At 37.5% G+C, this 20505-nt stretch overlaps 1 long non-coding RNA gene across 1 annotated transcript; it reads left to right on the top strand.

Moving 5' to 3' along the window:
- The first annotated feature begins 10045 nt into the window (after positions 1 to 10045).
- On the top strand, positions 10046 to 20229 carry LOC140613487 (uncharacterized). Its single transcript, XR_012014494.1, has 3 exons — positions 10046 to 10113; positions 13515 to 13592; positions 20117 to 20229. It is a non-coding gene; the product is annotated as an uncharacterized lncRNA (long non-coding RNA).
- Positions 20230 to 20505: the final 276 nt, after the last annotated feature.

The raw sequence follows: 20505 nt of genomic DNA, 5'->3' as shown, positions 1-20505 counted from the left end.
AGGCTCCCTGAGGGAAGCCCGATGTGGGACTCGATCCCAGGACCCCGGGATCAAGACCTGAGCCAGAGGCAGATGCTCAACCACTGAGCCACCCAGGCATCCCTCTGCTAACTCTTTCTTAACCATTAATGCAGGTGACCTCTTTAAGGTACAACAAAGTTTGAGAACTGCCAATTTATTGTATTTTTTTGATTAGGCACTGTGCTAGACACCAGGAATATCAAAGTTTAGAGCAATTAAGATTAGATACACTAAGTTTTCATTTGAGTATCTGCAGTAGAGTAAATATTCACCAAAATATTATTTATTATTTTTATTATTATTTAGAATGTGGGTCTATAACTTTTAGGACAGCAGCCTACTGATCACTTAAAAGTAGATTTTTTTAGATCTTATAGTAAAATTATTGGCATCCTTAATACTTTATAAACATTTCAGATAATCTCAACGAAGTAGAATTTTTGGATACGGATAACAGATGAATTCATTTCCTTGCTCACACTATGATCTAAACCTTCTACCAAGTGTCTCAGTTACGTTAATCAATGCACAAGGTGTTGGAATTACTAATTTCATTAGGTATTTAGACATGGTTCTTGCTACCACTCAAGTTTTAAAAACATATTAAAACCACATGAAGTAATGGAAGAACTCATACAAAAGAATATCTATGCTTAAAAAAAAAAAGAATATCTATGCTTAAAAATTCCAAGGCATAATAATTCATAATTAATGTCTAAGGCTAAGAAGTATGGGCCACAAGACATAACAGAATCATAAGATGTTTATGGAAGATTATTGGGATGAAAGAAAGGGATTGGAGTGGATGGATGGCAAGGATCAAATAAATTATTTACCAAAGAGAATTTTTTTTTAATTTTTTTTTTATTTATTTGTGATAGTCACAGAGAGAAAGAGAGAATGAGGCAGAGACACAGGCAGAGGGAGAAGCAGGCTCCATGCACCGGGAGCCCGACGTGGGATTCGATCCCGGGTCTCCAGGATCGCATCCTGGGCCAAAGGCAGGCGCCAAACCGCTGCGCCACCCAGGGATCCCGAGAATTTTTTTTTAAATCCTGAGATTGTCTTATTCCATTTTTGAAAGTCAGATTTAGTAATGACCTATGAATGGCAGGCTGAGCAATGGTGTTAATATTTACAAGAAGTAGTGAACTTCTCTGAGAGACATTACAAATAAACACAAGCCAAATATAAGTTATAAAATGATAGAGACTAGTCAAGGTAGCTGCTTTAAAGATGAATTGTTCAGGCCAAGAAAGAAATATATAACAGTATCAGCTCACTCAGGCAAAACAAAATCAGGTTTCAAAATTCTCAGAAAAAATAAATTCAGAGTAAAGATATAGAGCAGCTTAAAACAAGTGGAAATATTTACAATTTCCTAACAACTCTAAATATTTACCATAATTCTGTGTAGAATGTTAAAATCAGAGTATTTTACTTTGGAGAAGTTCCAAACTGTATCATACTATACTGAAGAATAAAAAAAAAAAAATCTTGCAACTATTTTTACTGTTGGAATTTAGCAATATGGAAACCTGCATCCAACACAGTGTCAAACTCAAAGACAGATAATTTATGTTGCCTTTGCACACATATGTGTGATTGTGTCATTTTTGCACTTGGCCATAAATGTAGAATTCTAACCATTTTTTTTAAACTTTCATTCTTTGATTTTTTTTTTTTTTTGAGAGATAGCCTTTAAAAACAAGGACTTATAATTTGGTGATGGAAACCTTAGTCTTTGACTTCAGATGCGGCTTAAGTTCTGCATTTACTGCTTGTTAGCTGTGTGACTTGAAGTCACCTGACCACTCTGAATATTAGTTCATCTGTAAAATGAAAAATAATAATAATAATAATAATAATAATCCCACTAGTATGTTATGACAATTCAATTATCTGGGAAAGAGGTTTTCACATAGGAAGTCTTCGATAAATGTTATTGATTTTTGGAAATACATGCAATTAGCTTGACAGTTTCTAGAAGAAAAAAATGCACACACACACTCATATGTATCTGAAAACTCTGTGAAGGGGATTTTGATTTTATTAAAATCACTAAATCCCTCTGAATAATAGCTTATAAGTATTCTTATGTGCATTAGATATCCTGATTCAAACACTGGCCTAAAATTCTTCGCATACTGATTGATTTCGTGTTGTAATGTTCTTTGTGGCTTGACATCTATTAACTCCAAAAGACTCTAGTTGAGGATCCACAATTATTAAGTTTTTAGTTTCTCTTTTTATATTGTAGCCTTAATAGATATTGACCGGCTTCCTTTGAGTACTGATTTAACAGCTAATAAAATACTCCATAGCCGTTTTCAGCTCACCCAAGTGTTCCATGTCTTATTTCAGGTACTAGGGAGAATAGGAGATTTTACCTTTCATAGGAAGAGAGGCAAGAAAGAACTGAACAAGGACATAGTGTGGAAAAGGAAAATTGATGCAAAGGAAGTTAAAACAAAGTGACCCCCACGCCCATTTTTATAGCTGTGTTATCACAGAACATTTATGCCCCCAGAGCCGTAGTTTTCTTATCTAAACCTAATCAGAATATTTGCTGTAGTTATTTCATAGAATTTCTTATGAGGAACAAATAAGGCAACACATATTTAAAATTGAATAGCTCAAATCAAATATAAATTGGCCTTATCATAATGATTGTGCTTCTCATTTTTCCTGAAAATTTTTATTTACTTCACTCATGTTATACTTGTCACAGAAGCTTTATAAGATTGCTTGTATTATCCCCTCTGTAGTTTTTGTTTTTGTTTTGTGTTTTTTTTTTTTTTTATTTTTTTTTTAAAGGCTGAAGAAATTAAGTCACTTGATAATAAGTAATGGAGCAAAGCTTCAAACCAAAGTATGTCTTACTTTGAAATTTGAGTGCTTTCCTTTAAGATTACCTCTTCATAAGAGCTGTGTATAGGGAAAAAAATACATTCCTTCTTCCATTAGTTCAATGGGTTGGGACTCTTGATTAGATTATATAATATGAATTGTAAAGTTTAGGTTTAAACAATACAATTCTTTAAACAAGAGATGTACTGCAACATGTTTCATAAGAGAATAATATTTTGGCATCCCTCTCATGCATTCATCAAACTACTGATTTTTGTAGCACATGGTGTTGGAATCATCTTTGAGCTGTTGGATACTTTTATACCCAGATTTTTCTGTGTTTGTGTAACCAAAAAGCTCTGATTAAAAAAGAAAATAACATTTTCTTTGATCATGCAAGTCTAGAGAAGTTAGGATACATACAGCAATGACATTTATTATTAGCAGAGTCCAGTGTAAATCAGAGATAAAGCTGACAAATTTCATGGGTTGATCACAGTGGGAATATCAAGTGTCTCGGTGTGTGATGGATTAAATGGGGGGGAAAATTAAAGTTGTGCAAATTATTTCTATGCAGGGATTCTAATGTCAGACATGAAAAATGATTAGGGATATCTGGTCAAGAATATTAATGAAGCTGACACTGATCTATGGATTGAATCTTACTTAGTTTGGGTGGCTGATGGACTTTAACCTTTAAACCAGTCAGTTTTCAGTGAGAGAGCAAGGAGTTGAATTGATAAACACAGGGAATACTATTCTCTAGCGGGATTTTGATCAAGGTTTAATTTCTATCAATTATCACTTAAATCTACATCTGCAATATAAAGATAATTAGTGTTTATTATGGGAGGCAGAAGATGGTAAGTGGGATGGATTGAGAGTCTGAAATCTAGCTTGGCCTGATCCTACATGGTGACATTTTGTAAGACACCCTACTGTACAAGCCTCAATTTTCTCATCAGTAAAAACAATAATATCCACTGCTTGCCTCAAAAGGTTATAGTAAGGCTCAAAATCAAAATTACATAGCGAGATTATGTGTCATTAATTAGGAATTAAATAAATGATGGTATCCTTTATGTGAGAATGCATTATAATAAAAATAGTGATTTACAAAATAATTTAATGAGAAAAAATTACGTAAAAAAATATTTTTTTTATATATTTTATAATATAGATATGGCAGTAAAGAAAATAGAGTATCTATCTACAGTGGTAACAGTGGTAATGGTTATTGATGACTATTTTTTCATCCTATGTGTTTTTCTTTTCTTTTAAAATTGTGTAAGTCATTTCACTGAAATCAGGTAAAAAAAAATAAAGTAAAAGAGAAATAGATCAGTAATATAGCTTTCAGAGATCATAAGCAGGGATGCCTGGTGGCTCAGTGTTTGAACATCTGCCTTTGGCTCAGGTGGCAACCCTGGGGTTCTGGGATCGAGTCCTATATCAGGCTCCCCATGGGGAGCCTGCCTCTCCCTCTGCCTGTGTCTCTGCCTCTCTCTGTGTCTCTCATGAATACATGAATAATATCTTTAAAAAAAAAAAGCCAATATTCACTGGGTTCTGTGAGACACCCATATTTTCATTTTTCTAAAAAGATTTTATTTATTTTAGAGAAAGAAAAAGAGCTCACAGTAAGCAGTGGGAGGAGCAGAGGGGGAGGGAGGGGGAAAGACTCTCCCTGCTGAGCAAGAGCCTATGCAGTGCTCAATCCCATGACCCTGAGATCACCGTCTGAGCAGAAACCAAGAGCCAGACACTTAACTGACTGGGCCACCCAGATGCCCCTTAAAAGTACAATAAAGGGAATAACTTTGATGTTCAATCTGCATGGACCATACTTCAAGAAACCGTATAATAAATTGGCAAGTGCTTGGTTATAATACTGTTTAATATATGGGCAATGAAGTTTGATAAGCAATTCCTAGGTTTTGAAGAAGATGTAAAAGGTCTGCCTGAGATGACTTAAGAACTACAATGCAATGATTATTTAAAGGAAGCAAGAGAAGGCCTCGGCAAAAAAGGGGAAGGATGCCATTCAGTGGCAGTATATCAGCTGGCACTCTACCATCACTATTTATTCCACTACAGTAATTTTCACCATTTTCCTTCATAGTTTTCTTTTCTTTCTTTTTCTTCTTTTTTTTTTTTTATCCTGTTAGAAGTAAGCCCTCAGTATTAGTCACAGCCAAAGAGCCCGTGGGTGCTGTCCTTGGGAGCAAGGTGCCTGGCAACATCAGTGTCAGTCAAGAATGATGCGCCTGCAGCGCCTGAAAAAGGTCAAAAAGAGAAAAGTGACAGTGACTCAGGGTGAGAACGGGAGGATGTATTTTGTCATGCTCCAAAGGGCCTTGTCCCTGAGGTGACAGGTAATGAGAGAGCATCATTCACAGTGTTTTACCAAGCTCTCAAATTGGATTAGCTTCATCTATGAGAAAGACCCAAGCAGAGCAAAGATATTGAAGTGTTTCCCGCTGGAGATGTAGTTTTCTTAAATGTGTCTTAATTTTTCCCTTGACCTCTCAGGATAAAAAACATTCTCTGATGCCGTCTCCATCCTTTTAATGTACTCTTACTCTTCGGTCTTCTCCTGCTTTGCCAGACAGTCATAGTTCTTCAAGACCTGAGGTGGCTTCTTCAACCAGTAAGCAGAATTCTTGTAAGGCTATTCTGATATTTTAAAACAGCCTGAAAACTGTGAAACCACTCCAGTTTCTGTGGAAATATAAGAATGGCCTCAAAAATGTTGGGAATCTGTGACATTTGCTTTGAGCACCCTTTTCTTTCACGACCTTGGAAGAACCCTTTCTTCATCTGGCTGCCTGCTGACCCCACCGGAGCCCCAAACCTCTGCCATTCCCACAAACATTCCATGTCCACTTCTCAGGTTAGATGAGTTGATTAGCCATTTACTAAACATCTGTGTAAGCCAGGCATCAATCTGTTTTGTTTGTTTGTTTGTTTGTTTGTTTGTTTTTAAGAGATAGTGGGGGGGAGAGGCAGAGGGGGAGAGAGAGAATCTTAAGCAGGTTCCACATGCAGTGTGAATGGAGCCCCGTGTGTGGCTTGACCTCACAACCCTGAAATCGTGACCTGAGTCAGAATCTAGAGTCAGATGTTTAACCAACTGAGCCACCCTGGCACCACCAGGTACCACTCTTACAATGCAAAGACAGAGACTCTGGCCTCACGAAATCTATGGTTTAGAGGGAGATACAAATATGCAGACGTATAGTAATCTGCAAGTTAAAATAGTTTCTTTTTTCTTTTACAGAGGGTAGAAGGGGAAGGGCAGAGGGAGAGAGGGAATCTCAAGCAGGCTCCATGCCCACAGGAGCCTCATGTGGGGCTCAACCTCACAACACTGAGATCATGACCTGAGCCAAAATCAAGAACCAGATGCTTAATGGACTGTGCTGCCCAGGCATCCCTGCACATTAAATTTTCTAATAGCAGAAACTGCCTGGCATTATAAGTATAGAAGGAAGAATCCATACCAGAGATACTTTTTGGATTGAAAAAAAAAAAAAAAAGAAAGAAAAATAGATAGGAAAACTAAGCAGAAGTTCACTTAAGAATAAGGAAATTTATTGAATCACATAACATAAAAGTTCAGGTATGGATTTGTAAGAAGGTCTTATAGCAGGACATCTAATTCTCTCTGTAATGTGAGTTGACTTCATGCAGTTTGCCTCTGATTTTAGAATGGACATCCCTCATGGCAGCAAAATGGCTTCCAGTAGCTTTAGCGGTATTTCCCTTCCACTACAAATCACTCCACAAGATGAAAATATTTTGATGCCACATTACAAGAAAGTCTTGAGATTCATATTGTTCAGAATTAATTAATCAGGTGCCCACATCTGAATTTATCACAGGGAATGTGTTATATTGATTGACTTTGGTGTGAATCATATGCTCCTATACATAAGCTGGGGGCAGTTTCATAGAGTCTACAGAGTAAAAATGTATCGTCACAAAGGCCTGAAAAGAAAAAAAATAGCATGAATGTTGGCATCAGAAGAGGAAAGTGGATTTTGAAGCGATCACAAAAGGCGCAGGCCCCTAACTCAGCCTGGAAGATCTCAGAATAGGAGAAGACAGCTATGACTTCTGAAACATGTTTCAAGGTCCAGAAGAGAAATAATATCAGGCGGGAAAGAATGGACTACGGTGTAAGAACAAACCACCTCTAAATCTCAGTGGCTTAGGGGGGAAACAAACAAACAAACAAAAACCTTTATTTCTTGCTTGCACAACATCTCTTGTGAGTCTGCTAAATTCTCCAGAGCAGTAATGTGAGGTTGCTCAGATGATAAGCGATGTTGATATTATTGAAACTCCATTTCAATACATGTCTTCACAAGAGAGCTGGAAGGCATAGGACTAGCAGGTAAAAGCCCTATTTGATCACCACTAAATACATCGATCATTTCTGTCCACAGCACACTGAACAGAGCTAAGTAAATACACACAGAGATTTATAATCCTCTCATGTCAGTTAAACGGCCAGATCCTGCCCACAAGCCATTGACCAGAACTAGCTGCATGGCCTCATCCGACCACAAGGAATGGAAAGGAGTAAAATCTTTGTGTGTGCCAGAAAGAAAGGCAAACTAGACCCAAGTGATCATTTGAAGCCACTACAGTGGTCTCGAGCCATCTGGATGAGGGAAGAGCTAACATGGAGACCTGGAGAGGTAAACAGTGTAATGAGTTCTAGGAGCTATGTTAACTCTGGCACTTTGGGGATGACACGCTGTTGGACGCCCCCCCCCACGTGTCTATTTAAACGATTGCCCAACAAAGGTAAAAGTTCTTGCTTTTGAATGTTCTTGTGCCCCCCATTCATATGTTGCCACCCTAACCCTCAATGAGCTGACATTAGGAGGTGGGACCTTCAAGAAGCGACTAGATCATAAGGGTGGAACCCTCATGAATGGGAATGGTGCCCTTGAAGAGATCGCAGAGCTTGCTCTCCTGCCTCTCTCTGCTCTCAGCCACATGAGCGCACAGCAAGAAGAGTCATCAGCAAACCAGGAAGCAGGTTCTCACAAGAAAGGAATCTGCCAGCACCCTGATCTGATATTCCCCAGCCTCCAAAACTGTGAGAAATACATGTTTATTGCAAGTCCTCCATGCTGTGGTAGCTTTTTTTATAGCAGCCTGAGCTGATTGACAGTTGCCTGAAAGGGTGGCCATGTCTTGCTCTTCCTTGACACTACTTGTACGCACACGAGTAGAAACTTCAACTACCAATGGTCCAAGGGGGCGACCCTGTAGCGTAACCATTCAATTCAGAAGTTGTTGAAAGACCCAGAGAGGAGGTGTTCATCACAACAGAATGACTTCCCAGGTCCTGGCAACCTGATTCCAGAGCCCGTATAAGGCTCCAACAGTCTTTATCATTTCATGGGCCAGGTAGCTAGATTTTCCAGGGCTGCCAATCAGGCACCTGAACCAGGATCGCAATTCATTTTAAAATGTCAAAAAGGTGAAATGTCAGAGTCATAAGTGCTAAGAATGAAAGGACATATTTGATTATATTTTGAACTTGCTTGAAATTGTGTGGAAGAATTGAAATTTACCCACTGAGAATGACCTTTTTAAAGGTCCACTCATCCACAAACGATTCGGAATACTTAGCTATCTAGAAGAATGCAGGGAGTTAACAGGGAAAAAAAAAATGTAGGAATGAAGTAGAGGTAGTTTATGGAAAATTTTTTCTAAAGGTGAAAAGATCTTCAGAAAGCTTTTTTGGATGATGTCTAAATCTGGACAATGGCTATGAAATATGTACAAGTCATTACTTCTTTGGTTCTGCATTTTTACATTTACACGAGGGTGTAGGAATAGATCATTTCTAATACAAGGATGTATAAAGGCATTCATTTTCCTGTCCAAGTTTAATATTTACTCACATTAATATGCTTTGATTTGGTTCTGAGATTACCTAGTTAACACTAGTTAACATTTCTTTTTTTCTTATTTATTATTATTATTATTTTTAGTTAACATTTCTCCCATCCAAGTACTAACCAGGCCCGACCCTGCTTAGCTTCCGAGATCAGACGAGATGGGGCATGTTCAGGGTGGTATGGCCGTAGACTAGTTAACATTTCTAACAGTAGTTTGATTTAAAAGAAATTGTCATAAAATCTCTTAATAGTCTTTTCCTGCTGACTACTCTGCTGACTACTCTGCTGACTGAGTAGAGGTGAGTATTCAGATTTCTTTAGAAGGGGTGTTTGTATGATTTGAGGACATCCTAGTATTCATTGGATTTGGTTCCTTTATGGGATCATCACAAAAATTCACACTCCACTAAACAACAATCACAAGACACTTATCATTATTTGTCTCTAAGAGCACTCAAGGGTACATTAGCAAACCAGAATAGCAATTCTTAAAAATTGTGTTCCTCAGTCCCCAGTTGACCATAATCTATGGTTGCCCCAGGGATTCTTGATTTCCTCTTCCTTTCCCCTCCCATGTGATGTTAGAGCTGCATTATCTCCTGGACAGAACTGGCTATCAGGAGTCCCGTCTCTGTATAATGATGGTACCTGGATACTTCAGGGTGGTTAACTCCTGGTCCTCCCTTGTCATCATGGACATCCATGCATAGAATCTCTTGAGAAAACAAAACAAAACAAAACAAAACAAAACAAAACAAAACAAAACACTTTTCTCTCCTTTATTTTTCTCTGGAGAAGTTCCTGGCAAGAATTTTTGATCAGAAAAATAAGAGATGTAATCTCTACTTTGCTCATAGGCTCCTCTACTGAATGGCAAATTCTCCTCTTGCTTTTTCCTTTATACTACGGGGTTAGGTGTAAATTCCTTTGAACAGTTCTGGTTCCAAAGTTAAGCTTAGGCTGGCTTTTTCTATCAGATAACCCCCTTGCATAAACTTAGAAAAGGGGAAAAAAAGGAAAGGTGCCCACGAACAGGTTTAATCCCTGCTCACAGCCAGTGACTAAGGTGAGTGAAGAGAGATGGTGCATGAGGCCAGTCATTCCTTAATTACTGATCATGTCCACAGTTGAAAGAGTCATGAGATTATTTAGCATTTCCCAAATTCTGAAGAGTTCAATTCTGATTCTCTCTCACCCCATAAAAAGTATTGTATAGCAATTTTTCCAATCTGAATTATTTTCTCTTTTTCCAGATACCCATAAATTCAACACACAGATGGTAGACGAATTCCACTCAGCCTCATGCATCTCCTAGGAAGTGAGTCCTATATGGAAATGGAAACCATCATGTTGTTATGTCTTTGAGTCCTCAGGTGTCTTTTATAGGCTGCCTTTCACACATCAGGCCATACGAACTTTAAAGAATATCTAATGCCGGATTACGCTAAGAGCAGATTTTAACCATAATTTGAAACTTTCATCCTTGGCTTTTGCCATGTTAGTTTCTGTGAATCCCTCTAGAGCCTATCATGACGGAGTGTCCCCAACCAGCACTGTGAAGGCATTAATAGAAGGCGAAATAGTTCTCCCTTCAGCCCTCAGAGAGATCAAGCAAACTCTGAGGCAGCTTTTAGCTAAAGGCAACCAACCATGTTGCCTCGAGCTGACCCAACCTCGTCCATATACTCGATTGGACTGTACAAGGCTTATTACTTTCTATTTGTCCTATGACATGGACACATGTGACACACAGATCCAAAGTAATACTGCATTGTAAGTCCCACTGTGATATGCAAATGTCCAGCCGATTCAGTCTTCCCTGGAAGAGGATGGCACACTTGAACCAATTTAGGGAGATTTTTTTTTTTTTTTTTTTTGAGCAAAGCAGTAGAAGTTTATTAAGCAGAGATACAGAGAAGGTTCTCAGAAGTGAGAGGGGTCCCCAACAGGGCTGCCCAAGATTTTTAATTGTCTTCACATGTCTTCAAAAAAAAAAAAAAAAAAAAAAAGCATAGGTCTTGAAGGAACTGGGTAAGTAAAAAAAAAAGATTGCCATGTTACAACCTCTCATGATCATTAAACAAAATAATAATTTCTTGATGACATTAACTCAGTTTCCAATTTTCCACCCAGGTCATCTCATCACAAAGTGTGTATTTTCACCAGTACTCCAGTATTGCCTTGGCACTTGTTTCTACATAGTCTTTGAGGTTTTACTCTAAAAACAATAAGGGTCCCTATAAAATTGAACCTTTATATCACCATTAAAGCAACATAAGTAAAAATGACTCAGCAAGGTACTGTACCTTACACACTCAACTCTAAGCAGACCCAAAAATGTAAATTAAACCACCATGGGCCACCTTCTTGCTTCTTTCTGGACCCGGTCTCTTTTTTCCACAGGAAGCAGCTGAATCCAAAAATGAAAACAACTTCAAATAGGACTGAAAGTTAGACAATTTATATCTTAGAGATACTATTTTTTTAATATATTTTTCCTTCCCTTTTAGGATATTCTAGAACATGGTTTCTCACAATCTTTCTTGACAACTCTCATGCATAACTAGAAATGAAAATACAAGGGTGCCTGGGTGGCTCAGTAGGTTAAACATCCAACTCCTAATTGTGACCCAGGTTGTGATGTCAGGATTGTGGGATTGAGCCTTGGGTGGGGCTCCCAGGTCAGCAAGGAGTCTGCCTGAGGTTCTCTCCCCTTTTGCCCCCTTCCTTCTTTCCTTCCTTCCTTCCTTCCTTTTCTCTCTCTCCCTCAAATAAGTAAACAGATCTATAAAAAATATGCAAATTTAAATGCCCCTGTATCCACTACCTATATGACTTCTCTTTTTTTCAATGCTATACTTTCTTCTATCATATGTGGACCCCAGAATTTCTGCCACTGCCACTGGCCATGCCATGTTATTTCAGATGGTGGGAGGATGTAGATGATCCATGCTTCCTGTTTCTCAATTAAAAAAAAAAAAAATCAAGGGATGCCTGAGTGGCTCAGCAGTTGAGCATCTGCCTTCAGCTCAGGGCATGATCCTGGAGTCTTAGGATTGAGTCCCACATCGGGATCCCTGCATGGAACCTGCTTCTCCCTCTACCTGTGTCACTGCCTCTCTGTCTGTGTGTCTCTAATGAATAAATAAAATCTTAAAAAAAAAATGAAAGAGTGTTTGGTACTAAAGGTCTTTTTTTGCACAGATTGGTTTTTTGGAATGAAGTTCTTCCATAGAATATCTAGTCAATAAAACTATCCATGGGTACATATTAAGAAAAATAGGGACCATTATGAGGGAAGTAGAAAATGGAGTCTAAAAAGAAAAAAAAGAAAATTACTGAGAATAAAAAGGATAGGTATGGACTATTTGCAGCACATTTTGAAGCTTCAGAAGATAATCATGAAATTTACCACCATCTACCTAATAGTGGAAATTGATAAATCTGGTTAGAAGATTACTATTGAAGGAATCTGTAATTGGCAGAATCAGAATGGCTGGTCCTTTCTTTGAATAAGTTTCTTATTTAACATTTTCCAGAATTTATGAGGTACATGTCACCTGTAACTTACCAATGGTAAAACCACCCAGGCCAGAGACTTGAAGCCAGTCATGTAAAAGCATCAAGTCAGTACATTAATCTTTGTATTGAACCCTCCCTGTTAGATCACTCCATTATCATGTATCTTAGATGTCTGTATTTATGCATATGTAGGTCTATGCAAATATATGTATAAATTTATATGCACATGTATATGTATGTGTAGTATGTATACATAAAATACATGTTTATGGAGCATATATGCAGATATCTACATATGTACACAATATATAAGTAAAACATAACTGTTTCACAAAACAAGATTTCAGAAACAAAATTACGTGCTATTTTTTTGTGAGTAAATATTTAAACATCATGCGTGTGTTTATATCTCAGGGTACAAGCTTGATATATCTCTAAAGTATATTCATCTACACACACATACACAAATGAACATATTTCCAAGTGTTTGGACAAAGATAAATTTATATCAAAGGCATGTACTCCATTACCTATTGTCAGACACTTAGGATAGGGTATCTGGAAACTACTTCAGTTGGATTTCAATATTTTTCCTACTATGTGGAATATTAAAATAAAGATCCATCTGGAAAAATACAAACCCACTCCTCTAAAACTAGTGAATTTCTTTCTTTTTTTTTTTAAGATTTATTTATTTGACAGAGATAGAGCAAGCGAGCACAAGCAGGGGGAGCAGCAGAGGAAGAGGGAGAAGCCGACTCCCTGCCAAACAGGGAGCTGATCTGGGGCTCAATCCCAGGACCCCAGGATCACGACCTGAGCTGAAGGCAGATGCTTACCTGACTGAGCCACCCAGGTGCCCCAAAACTTGTGAATTTTGAGTAACCTTTTAAAGATTTAGATATCAACTGCAACATTCTCATACAATGACATCAAACCACTTGTAGGTTATAAAGGGGTTTCCTTTTTCCTACTCTTGCCAAATTTTGCTAATGTTTTCAAATATAATGATATCCCATGTGATTCAGTGATGAGTTTACATGAGTATTTTGTAAGTTATATCATGGCTTTTAATTGAATTAAATATTTTTATTATTATTATTTTTTTAAATTTCTTACTGGTTGCAGGTAGTAACTCTCTTGCATATACCCTGAAGTCCTTTGCTCGTTTTTACTTTTCTTGTTTTTCTGGCCTAGAAAATCCCAAGATTAACTCAGTTTTAACACCATGTTCTCTGGGTCCACAAAGGAACATGGCTGGAAAAGCAAATACAGGTAAGCTCACCTTCAGTGTGCAACCACTAAGAACTGTCCATTGTTGGTGGATCCTGGCACTTTGACTCTGTGGCTCTAGCCTATTCATTCTCCTGTTCTAGATGACTCTTTCACACGTTGTCCCTACACAAATCTACAGAACACTTTCGTATGCACTGTTTCCCCAGACCCCACACCATCCCAAGGGCATTGTGTCATTGTCCCCAGAGCTCACAGAGCACATTCATCCTCAGCAACCACGTGTGTATCTTCTCTCTGGGAAGCACTCTGCCCACATGACTCAGTGATTCACTGAAGCTTTCCTCTGCGCATCCCCTACAAATTAGCCACTCCTAAATCCCACAGCATATGTCCTAATGCCCATAAGCTGCTTTATTATTCGGCATTACATTCACGACACACTTGATTATTCCTTTTATTTCCCTCTACTAGAAAATACACTCGGATGGCACAGATTCTATTTAGAACAATGTGTCCATCAAAAGGCAGAGTATAAATACATGGATATTGAACCAATTACCTTGTATTTCTTTTGCCAATTATCTCTTCACCTGTTTTCTTTTTTTTTCTTTTGATTTGCTAAACATTTTCCAATAATTTTTCTGGAGTTCTGGATTAAAGATTACTAATATTTTGCCTAAAATGTGTTAAATATCCCAAGGTGCTAATGGACTTTGATTGTTTTGTGATACATAATGACACAGATAATTTAGATTTTTATTTTTACAAGTGTGTAAAAATCCTCAACGTAGCATCTTTCCATGAGCCTATTTTTGTAAAAGCTTTTTCTTTTATAAGATGACTCTTTACCTATGTGTTACTTTTATTTTCTTTTATGTTTTACTTATTAAAGGCTATATTCCACATTAAATTTTGGATAATGAGGGATCCCTGGGTGGTGCAGTGGTTTGGCGCCTGCCTTTGGCCCAGGGCACGATCCTGGAGACCCGGGATCGAATCCCACGTCAGGCTCCCGGTGCATGGAGGCTGCTTCTCCCTCTGCCTGTGTCTCTGCCTTTCTCTCTCTCTGTGACTATCATAAATAAATAAATAAATAAATAAATAAATAAATAAATAAATAAAAAAAAAAATAAATTTTGGATAATGATAATTTTTGATTTACAATAAGGAGTAAGAATCTTTTTTTTTTCAAAAGAGTACATTTCTCAGTACTGTATATTTTCTCTTTCCATACTTTGAAATACCACCTTTACCACATTCTAGATTCTTATATATTTTGGGGTCTACCACAACCATGTCTATTCATTTGAATTATGTATTTTCTATTCCTACAGCTATACAAAAGTCTTTTCAATATTCTACATGTATAGTATTTTAATAACTTAGGATGAAAGCTCTTAGGATACTTGTTTCCCAAATGTATTTTATCTATAATATTTTAAATAAATGGATGGAACTTAAAGTGTTAATTCCACCAGAAAAGATTTAAAATAATTAAGTTCTCCTCTAACTCTCCCTAAGAAATCTGGGAATTTTGCTCTTTACCTTTGTTATTTACTCTGGTGAAAACTGACGTCTTTTTTTTTTATTTTAAAATTTGATTCATTTAGTTAGAGAAAGGAAGAAGGAGCATGTATGAGTGGGGGGAGGGGGAGGCAGAGAGAGAGAGAGAGAGAGAGAGAGAGAGAATCTCAAGCCTACTCCGCAGTAAGCCTGTGGATCATGACCTGAGCAGAAACCAAGAGTCAAATGCTCAGCTAACTGAGCCACCCAGGCACCCTGAAGACTGACATAATATTTAACATTATAGTTACCTACTTTCAATTATGGCATGCTTTTATATTTTTGATGTATTAAGTGATATTTGCCCTTTAAATTTTAACATTAAATATTTTACTTATACAAGATTACGATTATAGAAACATAAAATAATCATCAATAACTTAGAAAAAAGAAAATGAAAACTAAGTATAGCTTAAAACCTTTTCTTCTTCCTTGTAGTAAGTCATGAAAAGTCCTAGCCATGCCTCAGTGGAAAATGTACGTAAGATTTGACAATGCAGCATTCTAAACTTTTCTGTACATTTAAACAAATATAGGTACCCAGTTATAGAGCAGATATCAAAGTGTTTTATGACTTGCTTTTAAACTTGAAGTAGATTTTCATAGAAAATGAGCATGATTACAAATCATCACCTATAGTTTTACATCATATACCTAATCTTCTGTTATACGTATCAATAGTTCTCAGCTCTGGCTGCATATCACAATCCTTTGGGAAACTTAAAAAAAAAAAAATATCAAGGCCCAGGCCATCCCTAAGTTTCTAATGATATTGGTGGCTAGAGAGCCTTGAGTCCTAATACTTTTAAAAACATTTCAGATGATTCTTGAGACACCTGGGTGGCTCAGCGGTTGAACATCTGACTTTGGCTCAGGGTGTGATCCCGGGGTCCCAGGATCAAGTCCCACATTGGGCTCCCTGCATGGAGCCTGCTTCTCCCTCTGCCTTTGTCTCTGCCTCTGTCTCTTATGAATAAATAAAATCTTTAAAAAAATTTTTTTTAGGTTATTCTAATGTATGCCTTGGATTAGTAACTGCTACTATATGTGAAATAGGATTTCTTAACTCATTCTCTCCTGATGACTATTTGGGTCCAGTTGGGCTGATACTGCTGAAGTAACAACCCCAATACCTCCTTGATTATCCCAGTGACCTCATTTCTTGCTTAGGCTGTATGTGTAACACAAGGGGGTAGACTAGAGGTTGTGGTTGCCATGAAGACTGTTCACAAATATTTGGCACTCCTTTTCCAGGCAGATGGCAAAACTCTATGCCTCCTCCCCCTTGAACTCTGATGTGGCCATGCAAGTTGCTCTGGTCAAAGCATAGTGAACAGGAAATGAATAAGCCAGTCAGCACTTCTCTGTGCTCTCCTCTTTTTCCATGGATCTAAGAAAGGTAATAGGTAGTAGCTAGCTCTATCAGTCCAGGCACCAATGGTAAGGATAATTAAAACATGGCTTAGGGTCCTGAGTCAGCTCATGAATATTTCATAGGAGTGAGAAATAACCTTTTATTGAGCTAAGCCATGGAAAGTCTGAGAGTGTTTTATTATAACAACAAAATCTAACCTATTCTGACTAAAGAGGCTGGTCTGCCCATAGCAGTCACTCAAAAGTCCACACTGAAAAAAGCTTCAGCTCAACTTGACTGTCACCAAACAGCAGCAAATAGCAGATGGGGTGAACGGGACATTGGCTTTTTTTTTTTTTTTTTTTTTTCAAAATCTTATACCTAGAAATAACAGATGTCACTTACTCTTACATTTCACTGGCCAAAGAACCACCTAATCCCAAAAGGTTTTAAATGCATGATGTACTTGGAACATAAAGCCAAATCTATTTTATATTAGCGACATTTAGAAATGGGAACCACAAGGCCAACACCCTTCCTATATGGAGGAGGGTAGGAAAGGAAGGATCCACATATGTATAGGTAATATTTGAATTTTGACCTGAAAAGAGCTAGGATTTTTATTTGGAGATATTAATTATTCCAGCACCTGGTAGCAAGTTGCTAGGGAAAAAAAATGTATCAGATGTTCTTTTTCTTTTAGGAAATAGCAAATTATGGTCAATAATGAGTTGCCTAGAAATTAAAGGTATTGCATAGGTTTGAATTATCTATAGTGGGTATATAATATAAAGGAAGTCAAAATGTATCGATTATAGGGCCTAGAAAACCTATGCTCAAAATCCCAATTCCTTGTAGTTATGAGTTAATGACATTAGGCCAAAAAGTTCACTCCTCTAAGCTCAGTTTCCCTCCACGGGTGATACCATGATACAAGGTGGCTCTTACAATTATGTGGAATAATATATAATACACCAAGTTTATAATCTGTTCCATAGGAGGACTAAAAAATATTGTCTTTTCTCCCATTCCTCATGACCCTAATAGCTCTTACACACAGAAACAGAAAATTGTTGTCATCTCTGAGCTACTTCACAATTCAGAGAATTAATTAGTATTTTCCTGTATGCCTCAAAAAAAAAAGAAAGAAAATAAATAACCCTAGCAAAGTAAATTACCTTGGCAAGAGAAGGTCAGGCCACCTGGCAATAAACATCCCTACCAGATGCCTGTCTTTCTCTACCTTTTTAATTAAACTGGTTTATTTACAGACTCCAAGAATCAACAGAAAATGCAGGCCAATATGTGCAAGAGAGGAAGAGATCAAATAATAGTTCTTTAGGAGCCATGATGACACATTCTCAGTCTCACCAAAGCAGTGGAGCATCTGTGGTTTGATTCTGTTATGCCACAAGACATGAAACAGCATGTTTAATAGAAAGAAGTGACCACAGCCCCTGTTTCTTAAGTACTTTCTCCCCAAACAGGCAAGGATACAGAATTGAGAAATCTTTTTTTTTTTTTTTTCTCCATGAAAATGTGTTATTTTGTCCATTGGCTTTGTTTATGACAAGGTCTTTTACTCATCACTTCAAGAATACTGTGTAAAATAGCTAAAGCCAGGGGCACTTGGGTGGCTCAGTCGATTAAGCATCCAACTCTTGATCCCAGCTCAAGTCATGATCTAAGGCCCCACATCTGGCTCCATGCAGAGTCTGCCTGAGATTCTCTCCCTCCCTTGGCTCCTCTCCTTGCTCTCTCTCTCTCTAAAATAAATATATGTAAAAAAAAAAAAAATAGGGGCAGCTGGGTGGCTCAGCGGTTGAATGTCTGCCTTCGGCTCAGGGCATGATCCCAAGGTGCTGGGATCGAGTCCCATGTTGGGCTCCCTCTGTCTGTGTCTCTGCCTCTCTCTCTGTGTCTCTCATGGGTAAATAAATAAATCTTTAATTTTTTTAAATAAATAAATAAATAAAAATAGTTAAAACCCAGCTGAAACGGATTAACATTGTGTGAAATTTGACTTTTGCAGACTTTCCTATTTGACTCTACTTTTATGAGGCATATTTTCCTTAAACAAACAATAAATGCTTACCATTAGTTCTGACAATCTGATAAGAAGAAAACGACCTTACACATTTAAGGAAGTAAAAAGCACTGGGGTTTCATCTAAACATTAAATGATGAAATAAAATAATAATGATGTTTTTATCACCTAGAACACATGGTAGGTACTACAAGGTTATTAGATGCTGGACAGCGATGGTTAATGATCAGACGAGGTAACTGGGCTGCTTTGGATTCGGCCCTTGGTATTGCCAACATTCTCTCCTAACCATTGTCTTATTTGAGGTTATAGATGGCTTTTGACTAAATTTCTTATAGCATAGCACTTAAAGAAGAATCAGTGGATTAGGTTACTTGACACAATCAGTGTTCTTTATCTCCACCTGCTGGAAATTAGGGCCAGACCAAATATGATGAATTATAATAGGGATAAATATAAAGGTACTAAATCAAGAAATTTCAGAGCAGGAAGGAACCTATAAGATCCTAGGTAACAGGATTTTTTTCTTTTTTTCACTGAAATGAAATTCAGACAGAAAAATAAGCCACAATTTTAGACATAAAGTAACAAATCAGTTTTGTGAGTTTAGGAGGAAAAAAAGTGTTAAGACAGTAGAAGAGAAAGACCACTGAGCAACGTAAACAACAGTGCTAAGCAGCTGCCTCTAAGGCTGATAGATGAGTTTTGAGATAGAAGCATGGCATCCAAAAAGAGGAGATATAATTAAAAGTTCATTTTCAGAAAGTTCTAGGTCCCACTTTTGTGAGGAAGATGACCAATCTGGATTGTGTCCTAGAGAATAGTAGCCAGGAAGACAGAAGGCCATAATTTTACATTATGTGTGGAAAAGCCAATGAAATTTAGACCGAAGAATTTTAAAATATGACTGTTGCATCCAAAAATGTTGACATTTAGAACAGAGTATACTTTGATGTAACTTGAGATTATTGAAAATAATACAAATTATAGGGAGTGAACCTTGTCATAAACATAAGGGAAATATTTTAAATGAGGCAACAGCTAATTCATTGAGGACTGAAGTTGTCACTGGCACCCTTCTATAAACTTCAGATATTCTGCATCAAATCTCATTTCACCCTTATGAGTTGGGTATTAATATTGGCGCCATTACACAAATGGGGAAACTGAGATTAAAAGGTGTTAAAAAAAAAAAACAAAAAACTTGCCTGATGTCATAGCGTGTGAAAGAACCAGGACTTAAACCAAAGCCATTTGGCTGAAAAGCTGGTAGTGTTACTATTGCCTTTTGCCATCATTTATGTACTCAGGGTGATCCTTCTAAGGCTGTTTTACCACTAACTTTAAGCTCTACATGGAATGAATATCTGACAGACTTTCAGAGCAAAAGATAGACTCTCAAGTAACAACTGTTTCTCTAAAACCTAAGCCATGTCTTGAAGTCTATGTCACAAGGCATAATCCTGAAGGTGAAGGGAATAGTCATTCCTTTCAGTTGTGCAAATGGAACTGTGTGAAGTCATACTAAGTGTTCAGAGGACACTGGAGCATTTACTCAGGCTCATGCACTCATCTGAATGGTTTTCAACTTTTCCACAGCACCTGCACAGTGCTCCTAAAAATGCTGGAAAGTAAGGACATCCGTGTAGTAGCCACAGTTGACAAGACCTAGAGCATGGGAGCTCACTTATGGCTACTACGGGCATGTGGACAGGTAACCTTTATTGGGTTCCAAGGCAGTGGACACTTGTGCATCCTGATCTTATGTAAGGTAGTTGTGATTCTTTATGCCAAGCCTTTATAAGTTGCCTTAATATGTTGACTGTAGACATTGTTAGTTTTGAGTAACAGGAAACTGCTGGAGCTAGAGCACCAATGAAAAAGCACAAATCATTCTTCATAAGAAATTATGTAGATACTCACAGAATATATAGACAAGTACATAGAAAATCCTCCAGATTCGGAAACAGAAATTGCAGTACTCTTGA

The sequence above is a fragment of the Canis lupus genome, chromosome 21 (genome assembly GCF_048164855.1).
Source record: "Canis lupus baileyi chromosome 21, mCanLup2.hap1, whole genome shotgun sequence".
Classification (NCBI taxonomy): Eukaryota; Metazoa; Chordata; class Mammalia; order Carnivora; family Canidae; genus Canis; species Canis lupus.
The sequence above is the reverse complement of the archived record's forward strand: the minus strand, read 5'-3'. Positions and strand labels throughout refer to the sequence as shown.